Raw genomic sequence first — 24530 nt, forward strand, 5'->3', positions numbered from 1 at the left:
AAGCTACTGCATCAGTTCCATACATGTTAAAAACAGTGCCTTGTTCCTAATGACACATTCCAATACATTTGCTTTTAAAAATATTAAACCTTTTTCACTCTTTAGGAAAGAGATAGTGTTTCAGCTGTGTGAGGGCAGCTTTCAGCTGCAGTTAATTTAAGCTCAATGTCATCCCTCATAACTGGCACACTGCACTTGTTTTAAGTCAGTCACGCGCCTGTGGTGCCACAGCAGGTAGTGAGTGGAGGGATTAGCACTGAAAATAACCCTGCCGCTGATACGTCCAATCAATCAATCACTGAGCCGCCCACCCCTGACCCCGCGCAGTGCTCTTTGCTCCCACGAGTCCATGCCGCCCCTTGGTCCAGCTCAGGGGAAAAAAAAAAAATCACACACCTGCCACTGGAGCTGATCTCTGACCCACTTCCTGTGTGAGAGCTCCCTATCCATGGCGCTATCAAACAGGACTTTCGGCGTGGTTCAGTCAGATGTGATTACGTGCCTTGATCACACCACTGTCAACAGAAAGCAAGGCAGAGAGCAGAGTGCTGAATTATGGAAGAGCTCTGTTTCACCAGAGACACAACCTAAATGCAGGGTCTAACCACAAGTGCCCTGGCACCCTGCTTATTATACAGCGCAACAGCAGGGATGTTTTTGAAAGGGTGTTCTAGGCATGGAGACGGACTGGCAGATTCATGTCTGACGGTTGTGTGCGAGAGTGTGTGCGTGCAGAGGTGTCATATTTATGGCAGCACTGATGAAAACACGATGTCTTCATCAGAGGCTAGTGGGGTCGTATGAAAGCAACAGTTGTCAGATGATCTAACAGTGCTTCAGCACCTGCTGTACTTGTGTGGGAGCCCAGCTAAGGGCCTTGGATGGTGCGAGCACCCATCTCACATATGTGTCTAACTCTGCGTCTTAATCACTGCAGGAAGAGCTTTTGGGTTCCGCAAGCTATTCCATTTGGTCTTTTTCAGGCAGAAAGAAATGGACAACCCAGGCCAATTAAATACCATCCCTGACACAGTTACCACGGTGACAGGGCAAACACGTCTCAGCCATCATATTTCTATTCTCAAAATAGCTATATCAAGGAGCAATTTGGCAGGTGTATAATTGTGGGCCAGGACGCAAAGAATTTAAGAGAGCTGATAGACTGCCTTGCGTTGGCAGGCTGTCTGGGTGCGGTGGACATATACACCCGGCCGGGTGGGCGGGACAGAGTGGGTCCACTTTTGATCCCGAAGCCCCTCCTTGTTAGGTGGCCAGGCCTGCCAATTATTGCTGGCCTCCTCTTGTGGTGGAGGAATGATTGTGTGTATAGTTGCGTGTGAAGGAACATTACTGGGCTTCTCCACAGCTGGGTGTCCACTATTGGACTGTGCTGGGTGGAAATCTGCCAGATAGTGATGTCACCCAGTAAGCGGGGGCCTTGGAGTGGCTGCCGTCATGGGAGCACATTAATGATACATGCTGCACATAGCCCAGCTCTGAGCTAACTTTCCCCAAACACGTCTCTCTCGTGTACACACTCATTCACGTACACCTATACCATCTCGAGCCAACCGTTACAGTTATCCCAAGCTTCAGCAGGAGTAAGCATTTTAGCATGAGCTGTATGTCTGTGTGTGTGCGGGTGTGTACTTTCCAATAAAACTCCAGCTTAATGATCTACTAAGTGCTAGTGCTCGGTACTGAGCCAACGATCCAGCCCTGCTCTCTCAGACTCTTCAGATCCTCTTAATACGGCACAGTAGGAAGCAACCTTGCCACTGTGTGATCTTGCTTTCATGCAGCTGTGTAAAGTGATTTGTTGGCCAAACATTTGCAATGAGCGGAACTCTGACATAGGCCCTTTTGGAGTTTAAAAAACGGCACTGGCAAAATGTCACTTTATTTTTCGGGTGCAGCTTCACTAACTGTGGGAGCCATGCTGTAATTAGCCACTGGAGACTTTTGCTGTTATAAATAAAGTGGTTTGTTTGGCGGGAAATTTGAGTTGCTACAATATGGGGGCATTAAATCAATATAAAACAGCATCTTCACAAAGAAAGTAGTGAGGTTGCGATTTGTGTTGCCTTTTAAAGTTACATGCAAAGGCGTTGCTTTGCTGAGGTGTTCTTTACAAAGCTTATTTAAATGAAAACACATGTTCATTAGTTAGGATTATGCCTATAATAAACTCAAACGGTCATATATATGTCAAAAGAGCCCAGGAAGTGAGATGAAGATAGATGTTCTCGTACTTTGTTCCACAGAGCTTCCTCGTGCCTCTCATCTGTCTCGTGCATCTGTTCGCCTCCACATCATCGTTTCAATATGTGCATCATTCGCAAAGTCTGATCTTCAACCAGTTGTTAAAACATGGCACCCTTATGGTTGCATCTGTCTTTGAAACATAAAGAAATTCTTGTCTTTGAAATGAATGAGGAGAGTATAGTTTAAAAAAAAAAAAAAAAAACTAATACATATGTTTTTTTTTTTTTCATTTTGAAATCAAAGTTTTTTGTTGCCCTGTTTGCCCCAAAGCATCATGCAGTTGCTTCGGTGCAAGACTGCAGGGGTGTAAACCCACGCATGTTTTGCAAAATGCTGTACATCTTTTGTAGAATAAAGGAATTGCTATGGATGTGCTCAAAGAGAAGAAGGCATTTCTTCATCTGATCTGTGCTGCAGTTCATTCACTCTCACAGAAGCGCTGCTTTAATCTTGTCTCGTGTAACATAAATATTTGCGGAGCTGTGATCTGGTAAACGACGTCTCATTGCCGAAGCATGTGCCCCGTTCACATGGATTTCGTTTTCCAGACTTAACCACCTGCCCCTCTTAGATCAAAACACTCGCTATGATACAGGTGTAAAAAACATCTTTAAGAAGATATTCAGACTTATGTTTCACCTTGAGCGATACACAAGTAAGCTCAATATTGCATGGGGGAATTTTGCAGAGTGATCTGCTGGGTCATTTTCAACAGCTTGATATCATAAACTACACTCACCTATAATATTTCAGTTTGACATTGCCTTCACTGGTGAGAAAAACATGACCAGGGTTAATTTAATTATCAGCTGCAAACCTCCATGTCAATGCATTGGAATTAAATCAATGCCAGCTTTAAATTGGATTACAAATTAATAGTGAGAAGCCCATAGGAGCTCATTTACATTTCCCACTGTGAAAGAAATGTTTGACAGGTTACATCAAATCACTGAGTTTGTAGTCCATTTATGGGCTGCGTTCAGAACCACTTGCTTTTGCACAATATTTTATCATCATAGTTTGTGTTCATACAATACACTGCACTGCATTCCTAAAAATTCATCACATAAGTATGCAAGTAAGTTTGAAAAATTGGAATCATACCAATATATATTAAAGTATCCAAAGTCATCTCTCATAAAAGCAATCATTCATCACTAAAGGGATAGTTCCACCATATTGTAAAAGTACTGTATGTGACCACTTACTGACCCTCATGTTATTCTGAGCTTGTATGACGTTCATGGAATACAAAATGTGTTGCTAGGCAAAATGATATGCTTAGTCACCATTCACTTTTATTGTATGGAAAAAAAATGCAATCAAAGTTAATGGTGACTGATGCCAAGATTGTGCCTAACATCTCGTTTTGAGCTCCACAGAAATAAATAAAGTCATATGGATTTGGAATAACATAAGTGTGATTAAATGGTCACACAATTTTCATTTTTGGGTGAACCATCCCTTTAAACATCATAAATCTGCTTTGGCTGTGTGGAAACAACACTAATCAGTTTTTAACAGCAAAATAGTTTTAATCTGCTCATTAACAACAAGAAATTGATTAGGTGAAATGAACACCGCAGATACACACATAAAATGAGTGCAGTTGGAAACAGGGACAGGGATTCTGCTGCAGAGCTCCACCGTTGGTGTGTTTTCAATTTCGAAGAAAGTTGAAAAGATCAGGTAATTGAAAAAGAGAAGACAATCACGACAGCTTGTTCTCTGCAGATGCCAATGAAAAGCTTGAGGGGTATTAAAGCATTTCACTTTGGGGCCTTTCTTTGGGTTTCTTTCACCAGGGCTATGGAGAAATGGATTTTTAATGACAACACCTGAAAAGTGTTTTTCATCCCACCATGAATCATTGTCAGCTGAGGAGATTAAACCTTATTGTTTCCTTTTGGAGGGCCGACAGAGAGGTGGAGAGCGGGACAGCCAAATGCAAAGTGCATAGAGATGAAATAAAACAGAGTAGAGACATCCCTCCAGACACACCACCATGAATCCCATCATACCATTACACATGTGCCAAAGTGTGTTATTACCAGATCTTAGAGAAATTAAATTATCAAACCCTGGCCAAGTAATCCACAGCTCATAGAATTCACCACTGTATGTTGCAATAAATGGATTATACAAAATGCTTCTCTATATACTAAAAACGTAACTCTCAACCTAATCTCAACAAATTCAATCAGAATAATTTGCGCGATCAACATATTTAATGCTAAAATATGAATATATAGATTTAGCTATATGTTCATTTGGATATTGGATAAGTCAATCTATACTTTATAAATATTCTTGAAACTCAACTTGTCCCACAATCTAAATGTGTGGGAAGAAATGACCTTTTTCAGTTTGCAGCAGGAATGGTCATATTCCACAATTAATGTACAAATATGTGGATTATGTTGGGAAAGAGAAGTCATATTTATATTATATTTCATGAAATTGAGATGAGCCTATAATACATCTTCCATATTTTACTTTCTGACCCATATTTCTTATTCCCTATCAAAAGGCACATCATTCCTTTGGACCTGCATTTGTCTGTTATTAATAGTTTTATGATTTATAGGCAGAGGGTGGATGCAGCTCTGCAGCTCTGAACAGCCACATATACAATTATCCAATGCTCAGCCTATATGAATGCCATTTTTCCTGCTGATCCCTACCTAAAAAAGACAAGACCATTTGTCTCTCTTTCTCCGCAGCTCTGCTAATAATAAGCCATCTGCTGGATCTAAACATGAAAGATTAAAATGATATACAGTATGAAAGCTCCCCATTCAGTTGCTAATGTCCACGATTCAGGATCCAGAGGCCAAAGCTGTCATTTTTTTTTCTCTCAGGGAGACAGAAAGAGAGAGGGGTAGTTATAAGAATTCCTCACAGTGATGTCCCAACTTTGGCCCGTGCCGCATGCAACTGGCGAAACTCATTTGCGGATTGAGAACAATGCCTACCAAATGTCTTACGGGCTAATCCCCTCAATCCTTTGTATTCATTGACGCCTGCTTGCGTGAGCTTTGGGAGATGGCTGACTCCAGGGCTTGGAGGGTCAACATCAAGCCCTGGTGCCATGCGCTCCAGTGTAATTATTTCATTTTCCATCATTAAATCTTTACGTGGGCTGCTGAGGGAGGGGGTATACATAAACAGAGGATTCGGAAGATGGAGGGAGAAAGAGGGAGATACCAAGAGATATGGGAGTTTGATCTCCATCTAAGCTGTGGGAAAAACGGAGATGCGCTGTCTGAGTGAACAAACACTTATTTCAGCAAGCACATTGATTAACCTGACCCTTGCTGAGGGACGGTCAACAAAGTATGAGGTGTTGAGACTGGTCAAAGAAAGAAGCACTGGGGATGACTAGGATATGGACGTTTTCTGAAAACATGGATGAGAACAACAAAATTGACTATGGTGTTGACAGATCTAAGTCAAACTTAGTGTAAATAATGAATGAATGAATGTTATATTTATATAGCGCTTTTCTGACACTACACTCAAAGTGCTTTACATAAGAACAGGGGACTCTCCTCACCTACCACCAATGTGCAGCATCCACCTGGATGATGCGACAGCAGCCATAGTGCGCCAGCACACTCACCATACGCCAGCTAAATAAATTACTTAAAGGTTTATTAGCATTAGCAAATATTGTAATATTTAGATTGTCCGTGCAATGAACATTGTATTGTTTTCAAGATTATACAGTATAATAATTAATATATAATTATTAGCAGAATCATAGTAAATGAAGTGTCTTGATTGTGCACAAGATTGACCTCATAAAGCTGGTTAACTGCGGAAACCCTTGACCTTTTGCCTGCCATTATCTGCCATTAAATCAAACTTTGACACAGCAGGAATAAACATGCGTGAGACTGGGAAAATGAGTCTTTGTAGAAAAATAGGTTAGAAAGAAAATAATTCATTCTGGAAGTTTTCCTTTTTTCTGATTTTCATTGAGATCAAAGCCTAGTTTCAGCTCTAATTAACAAAACTAATGCAGATTCCAGACCTTCTGGCACTGGGTAAGGCCTTGGAGGAATAGAGCTGGAAATTTTCTGCAGATTTAAATAATTAATATGACACCTTGAGCTCCGCGAAGAAAGCGGAGCGCCATGTTTGTATTTAGAACAATGTCACTGCCAAGTGTAATGCCATTTGTTCAGATGAAAATGAGCTGGGTGGACCGCAGTTAGTTCATTGTCTGCCATTCTGGCAGATCTCTGAATTGTTGGCTCCTTTGTCATGGTAAAAAGTGCCTTTGAGAGGAACTTTGTAAACCAGCCTCAGGTCTATCTCTGGACGGGGGGCTCTGGAAAGGCCCAGGCTGCTCAGGGAGTTTGTGCTTGGTCATTTTCTGGTGCCTAATCCCCTTAATCCCCGTTAGAAGGGGGCTTGCAAGAGACAAATCCGCTCCCTAAGGTCCTTAGGATTCAAATGCTGTGCTTGAGCAACTGTATCATTTGATAACTACAAGCACTGAAGAAGAAGAGAGATAAAGGGATTCGAATATGTCTGACGATCACACTCACTTTATCGTTTTTAATATCTCATATTCAACTATTTTAATATTGTAGCATAACGTGAGTTTTACATGTAGGATTGGTTGGAGATGGCAGTTATAATCTGGATGGGAAATCTACACACATATGCACAAATGGTCTGACCTTTATGCAAATGAGCCTTATGTTCATTTTTGGCCAGCCCTGAAATGGTTTCTCGCCGTGCAGGCAAGACCTTCCTTAATCCATTCAGTTCTATTGAAATTAATGCACCTCTTGTGACATAATCTCCAGCAGGCCACTATATCATTACTTAATTAATACTGCATATGAAGAGGCAGGCCAGACGAGTCTGAGACCCAAAGTTTTGTTCGGAGACCCAAACCAACAGGGAATAAGAGGGTGCTTTATTATGGGCTAATGTAGAGTGATATGGGTTAAATAAGACTTTTAACATCTCATTTCTGAAGCTCAATGTTATTAATGATAAGAGAATGTAAAGCAAATTAGCTGACTCAAGCAAAACTGGAAGATTCTGGCTTAGAATTGGAAGCTAGCTTCAGTAAGCAAGATAAGAAATTAAAACTTTTTCAGAAAACTAAGCAAAACAAAATTTCAGGCCATGGTTATCTGGCTTTTGATTGAAAAAATATGACAGTACAAGGGGAAAAACAACTTCCATTCATCATGGAACCCATTTAAACCCAATTTCTTTCATAGACACAAGGCAGTTGAGATTGTGGTCACCATGTGGTGTTTAGAGAAGTTGAAGTGAACTCAGCAGATAACCCCCATTTATTGCTGCTCTTACTGAGGGCCTCCACCAAAATTTGCAGTTGCATATGATGCAAAGAGGGCTGGATGGGGACAATAGCATAGCTGTGGTTTGCATGATCTCTCCCTCCACTGCATCTGTATAGAACTCACAGAAATTGACGCAAAAGTTCAAAACAACAACCGCAAATACAGCCAGAGATGGTTAGTGGTTTGATATCTCTGCAACATGCAAATCGCTGTGATCCACGTAAAAGACGATGAAGAGGCTCTGCTGTTCCAGAGAATGTACAGTTCTGCCTTTATAAATAAGAGCAAACTGGTAGAAAAGAATCATTCATCTCTTCTTTTATCCATATGCCATACTCCAGATGATATCTGCTGTGTTAAGTGTCTCTTCTCAATGTTCTGTTCCATCAACCAACCCCTACAGCAACTCTGGACTTGGGACAAATGGGTTCCTAACACAATTTTTCCACTAACAATCACTTTGTCCATGTAAAAGGATGAATCAGTGCAGGAAAAACATTATATAAAGGACTTCATTATAGTGTATACAGGAGTGCTGTAATTTATAGTGACAGCATTCAACAGATCGCAGAAATAAAGGCATGTCATTGTAAATTGCTATGAAAATTCAGGCCAAGTCTTTTGGTAAACTGTTTGTTTCAGTTTTGCTCTGTATTGCAGCATCAGTGTGCTAAGTGAGTGCCACAAGATAGATTGTCCAACATTTGAGAGTGTGAGAAAACAAGTGTATATTAACCATATAAGACCTTAAGCTAATAACACAACTTAAGCTGTAAACACACATCTTTATAATTTTCTGCATTTACAACATGCTTTGTATATAGCAGCATGTAACCAATAGAGTTTGAACAGCAAAGGTCACGGATACAGTAAATTACTTCGGTAGACTTTTGTAGTTGATGATAGTCTAACAAATGCACGCGTGAATATGCTGTTTTGAGTTTGCGTTTTGTCTGAATTTTTACTTGAATACTTAATACTGCTGTTAGATACCATAACCTCCTGAGACCCCCGCGTGACTTCTGTGTCCATTTTCCATTTCATTTTTTGATTTGTAACTAGTAGCACAAGCAATAAAAACAAAAACAAAACAACAACAACAAAAAAATTTCTAATGCAAATAGTTTCCCTAAAAATGTATGTCCTCATATGTTTGGCAGCAGGACTAAGTTGTGAAATTTTAAGAAATACCAAGCTATAGAAAGTCTGATTTTTCATCAAATAGTTTATGTGTCCAGGAGTGTTGGATAATCATATTTTTGAGACGTTATAAACATTACAGCTGATTTTCTAGAAAGATGAAAACATAATTCTGATTAAAAGTAATGGCCAGCATCATCAAATCACTGCAAATAAAATTTTGAATTATACAGTTCCAAATCTATGTACTGATTATCATTGCCCCATGTCTGCCAAACATGTTGAGTGGTCCAAACATCATCTGCAGACTGAAACTGAACTTTTGGTCAGATTTTAGGAGTGAATGCACTTAGCATCATAGGAAAGCTATAGGATGCACCCTTGCTCCCTTGCTCCCTTGCTTCCTATTTAGACTTACCCTCCAGTGTGTTTTCTGTCTGCACTGGTCTCAGAACAGTTTTAAATGCACCTTATTTTCATCCTAACTCCATATAAAGCCTCTGAAAGCTAAATTTTTCATCTTTTGAATGTGAAAATGCAGAGTAAATATATAAGAATGTATTTACTAATGTTAATGAATAGCACCTTATTGTACAGTGTTAACAAATAAAAATATAACAAAATTTAGATTAAAATGAAGTGAAATGACACACAGATATGTTACTGTGAAAAGTTATTTAAAATAACAAACATGCTTTTGGAACATCTGTCAGAAAACCGCTCCAAAGCACTCATCCGAGTACTTCATGTTTATCAGCGCGCCAAAGCACGAAAAATTAACTAAATATTTAAAGCAGCATATCAAACGAAACTAGAGATGCTACTCTTTACAATCAAACAGGTTTCAGTGGAAAAATGTGAAGAGGTTTCTTACCAGAGGCACTTTTTACTTGCTCATTAAGTAAATTACTAGTTAACTGCTAGAAAAATTTGAAGCAATGTTTAATTTATTGAGAAATATTTGAAAGCTACTTGCCATAATTTATCTTATTATTTATATTAATAGTTAACTTTTCAAATAAAAGAGTGTTTTCACTAGCATATTAGTTTTTGCTGTTGTATCGAAATTGGTAATATCGACTACTGAAATTTCAATATTGTGACAACCCTACAATTATTGTGCTTGGCTATTCTTCTCAGAATAAGATCAACACAGAGATGAAACAGTTCATAATGAGCATGGTGTTAACCCATGTGTGTTTAAACTACTCAACTTTTCAGGGAGTGCAACTGAGAGCAAACTGGCAGTGTTTGTGTTGACAGCCTTTGAGCCAGGCTCTGCCTTCATGAAAATGCTCATGGCACAAAGGAATCTTCCCCTTGCCTGTGTGCACGCACCCCGTTCTAAAGTCTTTCAGGAGCTGAAGGTAAATTCAAAAGACATCCTGACACATACTGAGAAAAGCGGTTTTGATGGGGGGAAAAATGGACCACTTTGCAGTATACAAATAACAGGAAAAATGTCAACAGAACAGACAAGTCCGATGGGGAAAGATAAACAAGCTAGTTTCAGATTAAATTACAGGAAACAAAACATGAGCCTGAATTACTTGAACCCCCCAAACCTCACACACACCAGCAAAATACAAGATGTCATCAGATTCTTACTCGAATGGGTGAGAAATCTAATGAAACAGTTTGTTTTGCAAATAAACCTTAACAATCAAAATCTTTCCCCAGTCCACCCCCTCCATTCTCAATGCCATCAGGGTGAAATCATCCAGGTTTTGCCTGCATTCATGGACCGTGCCCACGAGCTCCAAACACATTCTAATTCAGGCGCCAGCAGCAGGGGTCAGGCCAGTGATCCTCAGGGCAATGAATTTATTCACTTAATCTGAGCTACACCTGTAGGTCATGCCAGGGGAATGCTAATCACTCTAAGGGGAGGGCTGTCCAGTTCCTAATAATGATCATCTGCATCTGAGGCCCATTCCCCTGGGTCCAGGGGGCTGGGGCCGTCAGCAACAGCCCTGTCAACAGGGAGGCCAGGTAACCGGTGGCTGCCACCACATGTCTTTGGTGGCTAATGGGAGAAGGGCCTTTTCTGGATCGTTTTTGCTGCGGCAAATACTCCGTTGTTGGACAGGATAATTTGTTCCCAATTTGCATGGTCACATGTTTTGGAGGAAAGCTCAGGGACTTGTTGGAGCAGGTGGCACTCAGACCCTCTGCCAGATGTAGCTTGTTTGGCTGGGAACTCGTTCTCCATCCTCAGCCTTGTTCCACAACACTGCCGCTTTCCAAAGAGCTCCTTCCAACATATCCCTTTTTCTATAAAACAGGAAATGAAATCACCACCATTTAGGACCGTTTTGCTGGTTAATATACATGCAAAATTGATCATGAACACAAACGGAAGAGGAGGTCATCCCTCTGGTTCAAGTTTATTTGACTGCAGTGGTGCCTTTAATCAATGTAGAATAAGAATAAATAATTTACCCTATAGCAGCTTAAAGGGCTACTGTAATTTATCCAAAAGTTAAAATAGTCATTTACACACCCTTATGTTGTTACAAACCTATGTTACTTTCTTTCTTTGGTGGAAAACAAAAGGAGATGTTAGAAAGAATGACAGCATTAGCCACCAATCACTTTCATTGTATGGAAAAAAAAAAAAATACAATGAAAGTGAAGGGAGGCTGTTTCTCAGCTTTTGTGTTCCACCGAAGATAAAAAAGTAATACAGATTTGAAACAATATGAGGGTAAAGTAGGATAGAATAAAAAAAATTGGGGGTGAACTTTCCCTTTAAAACAACAACAACAAAAAATCATCAGGCAGTTCAAATAATTAAAATTATCCTCAAAATGTTCAACAGAATATTGTAGTATTCAGTCACTGTGTCAAGACACAATACATGCTGACAGACCCTTTGAATCAGTGAATCAGGTCTATAAAGTGCCATATATTTTCATCAGAGCTGTACTGGTCTGGACAGCCACAAATGGTTTGAGTGTAGTGCATATGACACCGAGCCCTCAAATCCTAAAGGTGCCCAATAACTTGTGAGCAGGAGCCAAATGACTACAGTGTATGGCAGAAGAATAAACAGTCTCTCTTTAGCCTGAGGTCCCACTTTTCATCTGTCAAGCATGTTTTAATAATTAATCTGTTTTATACACACTCAGCATCTGCCGGAGACAACTTGAAGCCTTCCACTCCAACCAGCAGACTCCCACTGAGGCCGCTCTGAGTTAAAACATACAGGCTGAATTTCACAAACTGGATTCTGCCTCCCAAAACGTTTTCCACTAACCGAATGAATCCTTACCATGTTAGACACACATATGGATGCCTCCCCAGTGTGTACTGTATTAGTCAAATGGAGAGAGTGTAAATTGAATGCAATTCTTTCCCTGCAGCACAGAAATGATGCGAGATTAAGCCCATGAATATATACATGGGCTAGCGGTGACCTGTCTGGAGATTGCTGATTTCCCAGTGGGCCTGGATGACATGGCAGGGCTTAGGCCTCAACAGAGGTGGGGAAATCCAAGCGCAAGTCCAAATTGAACTTAATCTCATCGCTCATTGTGCCTAGGAAGACATATATTTAATTACACAATAGCCTTAATCGACAAAGAGCCATCCTCTTACGCCACAGAGATTTTCAATGGAGACTTCCTTTGCGTCCCATTTACAGTCTTTATGTTGAAAGAGAGATGATTACGATAGCAAATTTTCTCTCAGGAAGCCTTTAATAATGTCGTTGTGAACAATCAGAGGGTTAATGTGGTCAGGGCTGGAACAATCATAAACCAATAAGACTCATCCGGTGTGGACGTCCAAGGGTAATCCGGAAAGATCCTCTTCCAGTGGTCGTGGATGGAGGCGGCATTGCGCTGAAGCACGTCTCCACCGTCAGAAGGAAGGATTCAATCAGTCCCCTGGGGTTGATTACACCCCTCTCGAAGTTTGGGCTCCCCCACTAACAGGTGATTCTTATTACGTTGATAGGAAGCAGTCACTGAAATGGTCATTAGCCATGTGACTGACATGGGCCTTGCTGAGCTGGCTGCGCTGGGAAACCTCATCCACTGTGATTGAATGCCCACAGGCGTCAGTCATAGGCTTCAGTATTCACTATGCATTCTGCCTCTCAAAATACACCCTGAATTAAAATGACTACATCCACTAATCGATGCTATTTTCATCATGATTCTGTGCTGTGTCAAATCAGTTAATGAAAAAAAATATTCTGATTTAGGAACCACAAAACACTTTGTGGTAAAGAATATTTTAAACAATCTTATAAACATCAAAATAAGGGAGTCACACCGGACCACACAGCGTCGCATCACAGGTACATTAGGACAAAGCACAGGCATCACACAAAGATTGCGTCATGTGAGCTCAAGTTCAGAATCAACTCCTGATGATATTTAAGATAGGTGAGTTTTAACTTTAGACTCTCTCTAATAAAGATAAATAATTTGGATGAAATAATAAATCGTTATTGAATGTTCACCACTGAATTTTTCACGTTGGTACTTCCGGTTATATTTCACAAGTCTTGCTATGTAGCAATTAAAGTTACATAGTAACTGTCTATTTAGCCTGCTAACATTAGCTAGCTAGCCTGACTGGGAACATTAACAAAACAGGCTATTCAATACAGTATGTTTGTGTCTATCTAAAAGCCATTTTTGGTCAAATTTAGCAAAACTACATGAGTGGCACTGCAGAATTTTGTGCAGCTCTGAAGTTGTAGCTGGGTGCTGTCAATGGAAGCAGAGTGGCAGCAGTTTGCATATATTCATAGACAATAATATTACCTAGCAGGGGTGTGCCACTGTGGTTGACTAATCAACTGACTAGTCGATTAGTGGGGTCAACCACTAACATTAATATTTTAGTGTTTTTGGTTTTAATGGGAGACACAGTTCTCATATTAATTGAGAAAAGCAACTTCTTGTAGAGCGTGTTAGCATGATTGCAGCTTGCTGTAATGAAAAGTCAGCACAGTAAAACTGTCATGTCATTCTTGTGTTTTCCCCCCAAGGACTCTTCTTATATTGAAATTTATAAGAGACTCTTAGGTTTGAAGTTTTTGTGTCTTCCTTTGTTATGTCTGTCTTCCTGTCCATTGCCCTAATTGTATTCCAGGTGATCCTTGTGTCCATATAAGCCCCAGTTTATACAGTGGTGTGAAAAAGTGTTTGCCCCCTTCCTGATTTCTTATTTTTTTGCATGTTTGTCACACTTAAATGTTTCAGATCATCAAACAAGTTTAAATATTAGTCAAAGATAACACAAGTAAACACAAAATGCAGTTTTTAAATGAAGGTTGTTATTATTAAGGGAAAACAAAATCCAAACCTACATGGCCCTGTGTGAAAAGTGTTTGCCCCACCTGTTAAAACATAACTGTGGTTTATCACACCTGAGTTCAATTTCTCTAGCCACACCCAGGCCAGATTACTGCCACACCTGTTCTCAATCAAGAAATCACTTAAATAGGACCTGCCTGACAAAGTGAAGTAGACCAAAAGATCTTCAAAAGCTAGACATCATGCCGAGATCCAAAGAAATTCAGGAACAAATGAAAAAGAAAGTAATTGAGATCTATCAGTCTGGAAAAGGTTATAAAGCCATTTCTAAAGCTTTGGGACTCCAGAGAACCACAGTGAGAGCCATTATCCACAAATGCGAAAACATGGAACAGTGGTGAACCTTCCCAGGAGTGGCCAGCCGACCAAAATTACCCCAAGAGCGCAGCGACGACTCATCCAAGAGGTCACAAAAGACCCCACAACAACATCCAAAGAACTGCAGGCCTCACTTGCCTCAGTTAAGGTCAGTGTTCATGACTCCACCATAAGAAAGAGACTGAGCAAAAATGGCCTGCATGGCAGAGTTCCAAGACGAAAACCACTGCTGAGCAAAAAGAACATTAAGGCTCGTCTCATTTTTGCCAGAAAGCATCTTGATGATCCCCAAGACTTTTGGGAAAATACTCTGTGGACTGACGAGACAAAAGTTGAACTTTTTGGAAGGTGTGTGTCCCATTAAATCTGGCGTAAAAGTAACACCGCATTTCAGAAAAAGAAAAAATCATACCAACAGTAAAATAGTGTGGTAGTGTGATGGTCTGGGGCTGTTTTGCTGCTTCAGGACCTGGAAGACTTGCTGTGATAAATGGAATCATGAATTCTGCTGTATACCAAAAAATCCTGAAGGAGAATGTCTGGCCATCTGTTCGTGACCTCAAGCTGAAGCGAACTTGGGTTCTGCAGCAGGACAATGATCCAAAACACACCAGCAAGTCCACCTCTGAATGGCTGAAGAAAAACAAAATGAAGACTTTGGAGTGGCCTAGTCAATGTCCTGACCTGAATCCTATTGAGATGCTGTGGCATGACCTTAAAAAGGCAGTTCATGCTCGAAAACCCTCCAATGTGGCTGAATTACAACAATTCTGCAAAGATGAGTGGGCCAAAATTCCTCCACAGCGCTGTAAAAGACTCATTGCAAGTTATCGCAAATGATTGATTGCAGTTGTTGCTGCTAAGGGTGGCCCAACCAGTTATTAGGTTTAGGGGGCAAACACTTTTTCACACAGGGCCATGTAGGTTTGGATTTTGTTTTCCCTTAATAACAACCTTAATTTAAAAACTGCATTTTGTGTTTACTTGTGTTATCTTTGACTAATATTTAAACTTGTTTGATGATCTGAAACATTTAAGTGTGACAAACATGCAAAAAAATAAGAAATCAGGAAGGGGGCAAACACTTTTTCACACCACTGTATACATATCCTCTTGTTCTTTGTTCCAGTGTCGGTTCTTGTTTGTGTGCAGTGCATTAGTTGCCAGTATACTTGTGTTGAGTTTGTGTTACCTTCTTCTTCATATGATTCCTTCATAGTTGTATCCCCTTATTTTTTTCTGCATTTGGATCCTCACTCTCTCACCTCTTTCCTTCACAATCCTGACAGAAGAACCGACCCACATTATGGATCCAGCAGAACAGATTGAGCAGTTTCCCAAGGGTCAACTCCTGCGGTGGAGTATTGTTTTATTTTTTGGAAATTGGCTGCTCAATTGGACTGGCATAAAAGATGGCCCTGTGAGGAAGCTGGTCCCTTTGGACTGTGATTGTCTGCCACTTAAGGATTTTATCGATAACATCATAAGGGCCTTCTGCTTTCTACTCCAGTGGTCCCTTTCTCGGTGGTCCAAGTGGCATCTAACTCTCCATCCTCAGAGACCCTATCCTTTTCAGGTATGCCTATTATGGACCACAAGCTTGTATCGATGCCTTCTTCATCCTTCGGGGGTCTTCCCTCCGAGTCTTCCATGGCTCCGTCCCCTGAGCTCTTGCCTCTGCGGCTCCGCTTGCTTCGTCTCCTGTGGATCCACCCGCTCCGCCTCCTATGACACCGCCCACTCCGCCTCCTCCGGCTCTGTCCACTCCATCCCCTGAGCCTCCCGTGTCTTTGCCTCCTGAGCCGCATACTGCTCCACCCCTGTGGCTCTGCATCCTGAGACTCCCTTCCCTGAGCCTCCTGCAGCTCTGCCTCCTGAGACTCCCTTCCCTGAGCCTCCTGCGGCTCCACCTCCTGAGACTCCATCCCCTGAGCCTCCTGCGGTTCTGCTCCCTGAGCCTCATACTGCTCTGTCCCCTTTGGCTCCACTCCATAAGTCTCCAGCGGCTCCACCCCCTGAGATTCCTACATGCCACTCTGCCTTGTCAGGCCCTGTTCCACAGCCCAGGCCTCCAAGGCCTCCGGATCCCGCTGTCTTCCTGGAGCCATCTCCCTGGCCTCCGGACCCCGCTCCCTTCCTGGAGCCGACTCCCTGGCTACCAGATCTCGCTCTCTTCCTGGAGCTATGTCCCAGGCCTCCGGACCCTGCTCCCTTCTTGGAAGTGCCTCCCTGGTTGCCTGACCTCACTCCCTTCCTGGAGCCACGTCCCAGGCCTCCGGACCCTGCTCCTTTCCTAGAGCCACCTCCCTGGCCTCCGGACACCGCTCCCTTCCTAGAGCCATCTCCCTGGCCTCTGGACCCCACTCCCTTCCTGGAGCCACTTCCACCCACTCCTCCCCCAGAGTCTTCTGTGGCTCCACCTGCCGTGGATCTGCCCTCCGAGCCCTCTGTGGCTCCGCCCTCTGAGCACAACGAGCTCTCCTTGGCTCCACCTCCTGAGAGTCCTGTGGCTCTGTCCACTCCACCTACTGCCACTCCGCCTCCTGACAATCCTACCGCTCCCTTCCTGGAGCCACTTCCCTGGTTTCTGGCTCCGCCATGGACTATTGTCATTTGTTTTGGGGGGGGGGGGTCTGACACGTCATTCTTATATTTTCCACAAGGACTCTTGTTTTGAAAGTTTGAAGAGACTCTTGGTTTGAAGTTTTGTATCTTCCTTTGTTATGTCCGTCTTCCTGTCCATTGCCCTAATTGTATCCCAGGTGTTCCTTGACTCCTTGTTAGCCCAAGTGTATATATATCCTTTTGTTTTTTGTTCCTGTGTTGGTTCTTGTTTGTATGTTAGTGCATTATGAGCCAGCATATTGCTGTAGTATTTGTGTTTCTTTCTTCTTTGTATGATTCCTTCATTGTATCCCTTTATTTTGTCTATAATTAAAGGTCTGTATTTGGATCCTCACTCTCTCACCTATTCCCTTCACAATCCAGACAGAAGAACCTCCTCCTGTGGCTCCGCCCACTCCTCCTCCTACGGCTTCGCCCGCACCTCCTCCTGCGGCTCTGCCTACTCTTCCTCCTGTGGCTTCGTCCGCTTCTCCTCCTGAGACTCCAGCGGCACCACCTACTCCTCCTCCAGTGGCTCTGCCCACTCATCCTCAAGCCGCTCCTCCTCCTGTGGCTCCACCCACTCCTACCCCAGAGTCTTCTGTGGCTCCACCTGCCGTGGCTCTGCCCTCCGAGCCCTCTGTGGCTCCGCCCTCTGAGCACTACGAGCTATCCATGGCTCCACCTCCTGAGAGTCCTGTGGCTCTGTCCGCTCCACCTACTGCCACTCCGCCTCCTGACAATCCTTCTGCTCCATCCGCTCCACCTCCTGAGACTCCCAATTAGGCTGCTTTAGTTAAGTCTGCTGGAACCAGAAACCAGAAACATTGATTATGATCTATATAACTCTGCAATAAATTGAATGGTATCTATGCTAATGTTATTCTATTTGTTTCCCTGTCTCAACCTCGGTACTCCTGTCCTGAGGTCACCAGAACCAGCTGGATCCAGCTCCATTCCTGCTTCGTGTTGGACTCCACTGCTACGTGTCTCTGAGTGATCAAACATCACTTCAGTCTATTACGATGGACTTCAGAGGATGAACTGATGCCAACTCCAACCGTAAGACATGGGATACATCATATGCCATTGCCTGAAACTTGGACTTAGGATTGACCTCACAGAAATTACCAGCCGGTTGAACTGCGATGCACCTCACTGATCTCTACCTGCATCACCTCGGTCTAATGATGGACTACACTCTTATAATGGAATACATAGACTATCAATTAACTGCCAACAAAACCCTTCATCAGCAAACTAACAAGGACAATGCATCTATTTGAACTTTTGCAGTTAATTCAGGATGGACTTCAAAAGACATTAGTCATTAATCTTACAGTTCATAATCATTTTTTGTTTAAACACTGACCCTTAACACTTACTTATTTTAATAATTTTAAACCATGACTTGCACTATACATAAGTAATATTGCCATTATATTCATGATGTTAGCCAGAGGGGAACTGGCCCCCACAGTGAGCCTGGTTTCTCCCAAGGTTATTTTTCTCCATTTACCAACATCTTATGGAGTTTTATGTTCCTTGCCACAGCTGCCTTCGGCTTGCTCACTGGGTTTCTAAATACAATTATTATTTAATTACTTATTTTTAAACACAATTCACAATCATATTTTATCAAACTACACAATGATGACTGAGACATTATAGATATTACAGTTTCATTTTCTTTTAATGCATGATTTTCTGTAAAGCTCCTTTGAAATGATGTGTGCTGTGAAAGGCGCTATACAAATAAAAATGACTTGACTCCTGTGGCTCCACCCGCTCCGCCTCCTGAGCCTCCTGTAGCTCCGCCTCCTGTGGCACCTCCCCCTGAACTTTCAGCTGCTCTGCCTCTTGAGCCTCCTGCGGCACCGCCCCCTGAACTTCCTGTGGCTCTGCCTCTTGAGCCTCCTGCTGCACCACCTCTTGAACTACCTGCAGCTCAGCCTCTTGAGCCTCCACCTCCTGTGGCTCTGCCCCCTAAGCCCTTGCCACCTGTAACTCCGTCTTCTGAGCCTCCATCCCTGGTAGCTCTGCCCACGGAGTCTCTACCTTTAGCAGCTCTGCCCCCTGAGCCTCCACTTCCTGCTGCTCAACCCCTGACACTCTGCAAGTTCCGTCCTGGTCACCTTTTCCTCTGCCAGTTCTATCCTATTACTTAGGATTATGTATAGGCCAAGTACTTCCAGCTACGCAAGCTTGATTTCATGCATTGTGCATTTCAAAATGTGTCAGACTGCAATTCATTACACAAAGTAAGTACGCGGTCTCAATGTAGCCGCAAGAGGCTCTATAGCAGACATTAGTGTCTGCTTCTATGATGGGTTTTCTCTTTCAAGTCAACTACTGTCATGGCGGAGCAACAGTGTGAGTAGAATATTGTTGAGTAAGTTAAAGTCAAAATATTTATAGCAACTTACCTGAATAATAACACATGGCACAGACTTTTGAACGTAACTCTATCGCCCTCTTGAGTACTGAGGTTTGTTACCACCATAACGCAAGTACGCACGTTAAGCATGTTCAGCATGTTCAACTAGACTGCACGTTGGCAATGCATTATGCAATTTGCATATGCATAATTCCGTATTTTGTTTGCCTGTCGCATCTGGTGTGCTAGCTCCTTCAGATATCAGCTGCAAAATCTATAGGATTTGTTTTGTTAACAGGCCTTGGTTTCATATTCAATGTGAATATGTCTTGATACCCTTTGATATGTCCGACAGACAACAGTTGGTGCTTGAGAGTCTCAAAGAAACACAGACATGTTTGGAATTTAGAAAAGCACAGAGGCATGAGTACACTAGAGGTTCTGTCGGTGATCATGTACCAGGAATGTCCTTATTATGGGTGGCAATTATGGGTTTGCTTACTGCTGTGCATCTTTTCAGGAAAGTAATGAAACCATTGTGACCTACAACGCATTGGCCGCTACAAAGCTGTCAAGACCAAAAATAATTAGGCATCAAGATGAGGCCCTTTTTTATTCATGTCATGGAACTCAAGAGACTCTGTAATGTAGTTAACATGCACGCATCATGAATTTTCACCACATCAGAACATAGTAGGTACAAGTGCACACAGCAGAACAGAGCAACAGAGCTACGGAGAGGGCATATCTTGTTCATAATTTACACTGAAGCACCACAATTACATGTACACATTGTAGCTACCCATTGCCCAATAGGATCCAATTCCTGTTTATCCAGCGACTATGATAGGCCTATTTCATAATTCCATAGATTCCACGGCTTCACGGTTGCAAGTTGTTTTCCAGGCTTCACCATACTGTTTGTTGCATCTTTCCCCCCTATGTTTCTGACAGACAGGTGTGCCATTATACACAAAGCCGGTTTCCCCATCTATCAATCTTTAAGATGTTTTGCACTTCAAATGAGTCAGAGGTTCTACATTAAGTGTTGATGTGGGCCCAGTGCTTCCAGTGCTAATCACTTCAATCACTGGAAAACGAAAAGCAAATTTTTACACACACCAGCACTTACATGGTTAGACTAGCAGTCAAACTGCTTTCATAAGGCAGCTAATTATACACACATTTGAGTTTCACAACCCTTTAATAGGGCATTAGTAAGAATTTACCACAATCTTTATTGTGGCTGTTATAAGAAATGGGCGAGGACGATTAATATTTTATCATTTTTTTTCTACCACTAGTCCGGCCCTCACCTCTGCTGACCCTGACATTCCATGCAGCAAAGTGTCTGATATTAAAAAAGATTGCTTTCATGCCTACCTAAGTAATATCATATGCTTCACATCAGAGCATGCTCCGACTAGACGAATTCCCACTGTATGGCAACTCAACTGACTCAACACGGCATGCATGCCTGTGGTCCACACACTCACTCTTTCTCTCTCACACACACGCCCCGTGCTCCCACACTCACTCAACTGACAGTACGAAACATGCTGTGTTTCCTGGAATGGCTTTGAGAAACTTTTATATGGTGATTTGATTCCCCCTTTAAAGGAATGTTCCGGGTTTAATACAAGTTAAATTCAATAGATTAAATGTATTATTTAATAAAAAGCAAAAATCGCAGTTACAGTCAAACACTTACAATGGAAGTGAATGGGGTCAGTCCATGAATGTTAAAATATGCACTGTTTCAAAAGGATGGCCACAAGGCGTAAACATTTTACATGTTCACATGATTTTAGTGTGATAAAATAAGGGATTTACCAGAAATAAGGCGTTTACCCAACCCGATCTCATAAAAAGTCATACATAATTTACAAGTTGGCTATTTCATATGGTCACGCACAATGCTGTTCGCATAAACTCGTACAAATTCATCACGTGCAAATTCCCGGATGTCTATTGCGGAAGTTAGCGCGAGTTCCGCGCACGAGGCGTTAAGGACATATTAATATTATGCCCTAACCCAAACCCCTTATCTAAACTTAACCAATCAGTAGAGTGTGTAAACATGATAGGAAGCTGATGTGTGTGACAGAACCTAGTAATTGTCGCATATTAGATGGAAACGATGTCCAGCGACATCATTGGCTGTAGTGAAAATCGTAGGAATTCAAACGAGTGCAGTCGCATGATATCATACGAATTAGCCAAATTTAGAGAAGTCATATGAATCCTGATGATTTCGCCATGAGAGTGTGTTGCGCTTACCAGATTATAGGGTTTTTGCGTAATGTCGTCATGCACCAGTTCATCCAAGTCAGAGTCCATGATGAGACCAGAGCAGACCTTCAGATTTCTGGCCAGCATTCATATGCATTGTAAGGACCAACAGAGCTGAGATATTCTTCTAAAAATATTCATACACATCTAGGATGGCATGAAGGTGAATAAATGATGAGAGACTTTTTAGCTGGACTATCCCTTTAAACAGATAAGTTCAGTAAGCCATTTTTATCACACTAAAATCATGATAATGTTTATGTTTTGCGGCAATACTTCTGAAACTGTATGCATTTTAACGTTTATGGACTGGCCCTATTCACTTTAATTGTAAGTGCCTTACTGTAACTGCAATGTTTGCTTCTTTTTTTCTTTCTTTTTCTTTTTTTAAAAAAAATAAATAAGGGATGAGTAGAAATTGTTTTATGTGGTAATCAACAATATGCCACAAATGATGTTGATTGAATCTATATTGTATTGAATCTGGAACATTCCTTTGTTCTTGAACAACTTTTTTCCCCAGTTACTGGCAAATGTTTCAGTGTATGATCCTATTTGTGCTGTCAATGCAGTATTCTTATTTTCATTGATCGGTGACAAAACCTCTTATACAGATAATTTTTTTTTAAGTATTCAAGTGCTCAATTTGACTATCACTCTTTAGGCCCACACGCCCCACAGAATTCTGAATACAGCAGCACCGATAGTTTTATCACCCTGTTTAAAAGGCCTTTATATTGCTGCAGTGAACATGCTCAATTACCCAGACTCCCTGGGGCGTGGGGGAAAACACACATCAGCTGGGCCTGATTTATTTCACTGCAGTGTCCCAGTGCAACCCCAAATTAACAGACACCCTCTGCAGCCAGCTAAGGATCACTAACCAAGTACTGTTTGAGAGGAAGTCTTCATTATAATAACATCACATCTTGACTAGAATGGTATATTTCATGTACTTTCCAGGCTTGAATTATGTCCTACTTGATAGATCCTATTTATTAAATGATCTTGAAAGCTGACTGTTTTTTTACCATCATAGAACAATGAGATCCATTTAAACCACTGATTGTGCAGCCAGTTTAAGACCCTATGAAATGGCTGGACAAGTGCAGTTGTCTTCCTGGTGTTGAGGTATTTTCTATTGAAATGGGAATTTGGGGTGGGACATTTTCAAGCCTAATCTCATGAAAATTGCAATGGCAACATTTTTGCAAAAAGACATTACGTTACGTATTTCAAGCTTGATTACACTTCCTAGCGCCATCTAGCGCTCTGCGCATGCATCAAGCAATAGAGCTTGAAATCATGATCGTGCCTAGAGACTGCAGTGGCAGATTTTACAGTGAAAAAGGAGTTACATTTTGGTCTGTTCTCACCCAAAATCATTTAGATTGCTTTAAAAGAGATGGATTAAACCACTGGACAACCTAATCGCAACCTAATCACACTGGAATAAGTTTGTAAATGTAGTTGGTAATGTAATGCAAACATTAAAATTCATTGCCTTTAAAATCATACGTTATAGTAAAAGTGTTTGCATGTCATAACAAGATAGCATTGTGGGAGTATGAGAAGTGTTACTTCAGCCGTTTACACCTCGAGTGTTTATTTAATCAGGAAACTGCTGCTATAGTAGACACGTGAAATTCATTTTGCAAAAATGCAGTTATAGTAACTTGATTTTATGAGACCAGGTAGGACATATCAAAGGGCTTGTCCCTTAAAAAAATTAAAAATAAAATAGTCCTCTGTTTACAGTATGTCATGCCTGTGAACTATTTGCTACTTGCTATTGCTAGTGGCAGTTGGCATTAGGGGAGTGACAATCTCATTTTAGAGTGCATTTCATTGGACAACAAGTTGGATATGCTTGTGAGTGCAAGATGATGTCATCAATATTTTTGGTCCATTTTCCAGAAAGAGAAAGACTGTAAATTTGAATTAAGAACAGTATTTTTGCTAAAAGTTCATATAGAAAGATATAAATGGCCAAAAAACATAGAATAAAATCCACAAAACAAACCAGGTACAGCTCTCTCTCATACACACAGAAACTGTGAACCTTATTTTGATTTCATAGGGTCTTTAAGTGCAGCTTTCCAGTTGTATGTTTTCCAGGTTTAATGGATATATTGCATTAACTGCAGGGGCGGCATTATGATTTCTGAGGCCCCAAGCAACTAGGGGCCCTGGGACCGAGTGATATGGCTCCTAAAATTTTTACATTTTTCAGGCTGTTGACAATATTCAAAACAGATCTTGATAATTGATTACTTGCTCAGAAATTACATAAAACTGATATTAAATCATATTTTTTTATTCATCCAAACAGCCATTGTAGCCAAGTAGATTCAAAATGTTTAATAAAATAAAAATCAATCTTTTCACTAAATGAATTCTAGGAAGAATTGTATTTAAATTATAATATATTTAAGATAATTTGTATGCACCAGCACAGCAATAAAGTAATAAAAAGGCAATGTTACCTAAATATATTTTTACACATATTTTGTGTGAATGAACAGTATGAAGGTAAAATAGTGCCTAATTGATTTGCATGTTCAGAGTAAGATTTGTAAAAGCATAAATGAAGTTACAAGCATGATAGAAAAATGTGCATGCACAGAGTAAGATTTGTGAAAGCGTAAATCAAATCCAAGCATAATAATTAATTGCATGCGCACAGTTTTGTAAAGTTATAAATCAAGTTTCAAGCATAAGACAAATATATTAGCAATACCTTAATGCTTTGCATAAATTTATTCATGTATTGTGAATCTGTAATTTCATATTAACACAAAGTACATTTGGTGTGTATTCTTCTGACTTCCTTTTTTTTCACGCTTACACTTTTGGCACTGTTTTGAGCCT

This window comes from Myxocyprinus asiaticus, chromosome 10 (genome assembly GCF_019703515.2).
Source record: "Myxocyprinus asiaticus isolate MX2 ecotype Aquarium Trade chromosome 10, UBuf_Myxa_2, whole genome shotgun sequence".
Classification (NCBI taxonomy): domain Eukaryota; kingdom Metazoa; phylum Chordata; class Actinopteri; order Cypriniformes; family Catostomidae; genus Myxocyprinus; species Myxocyprinus asiaticus.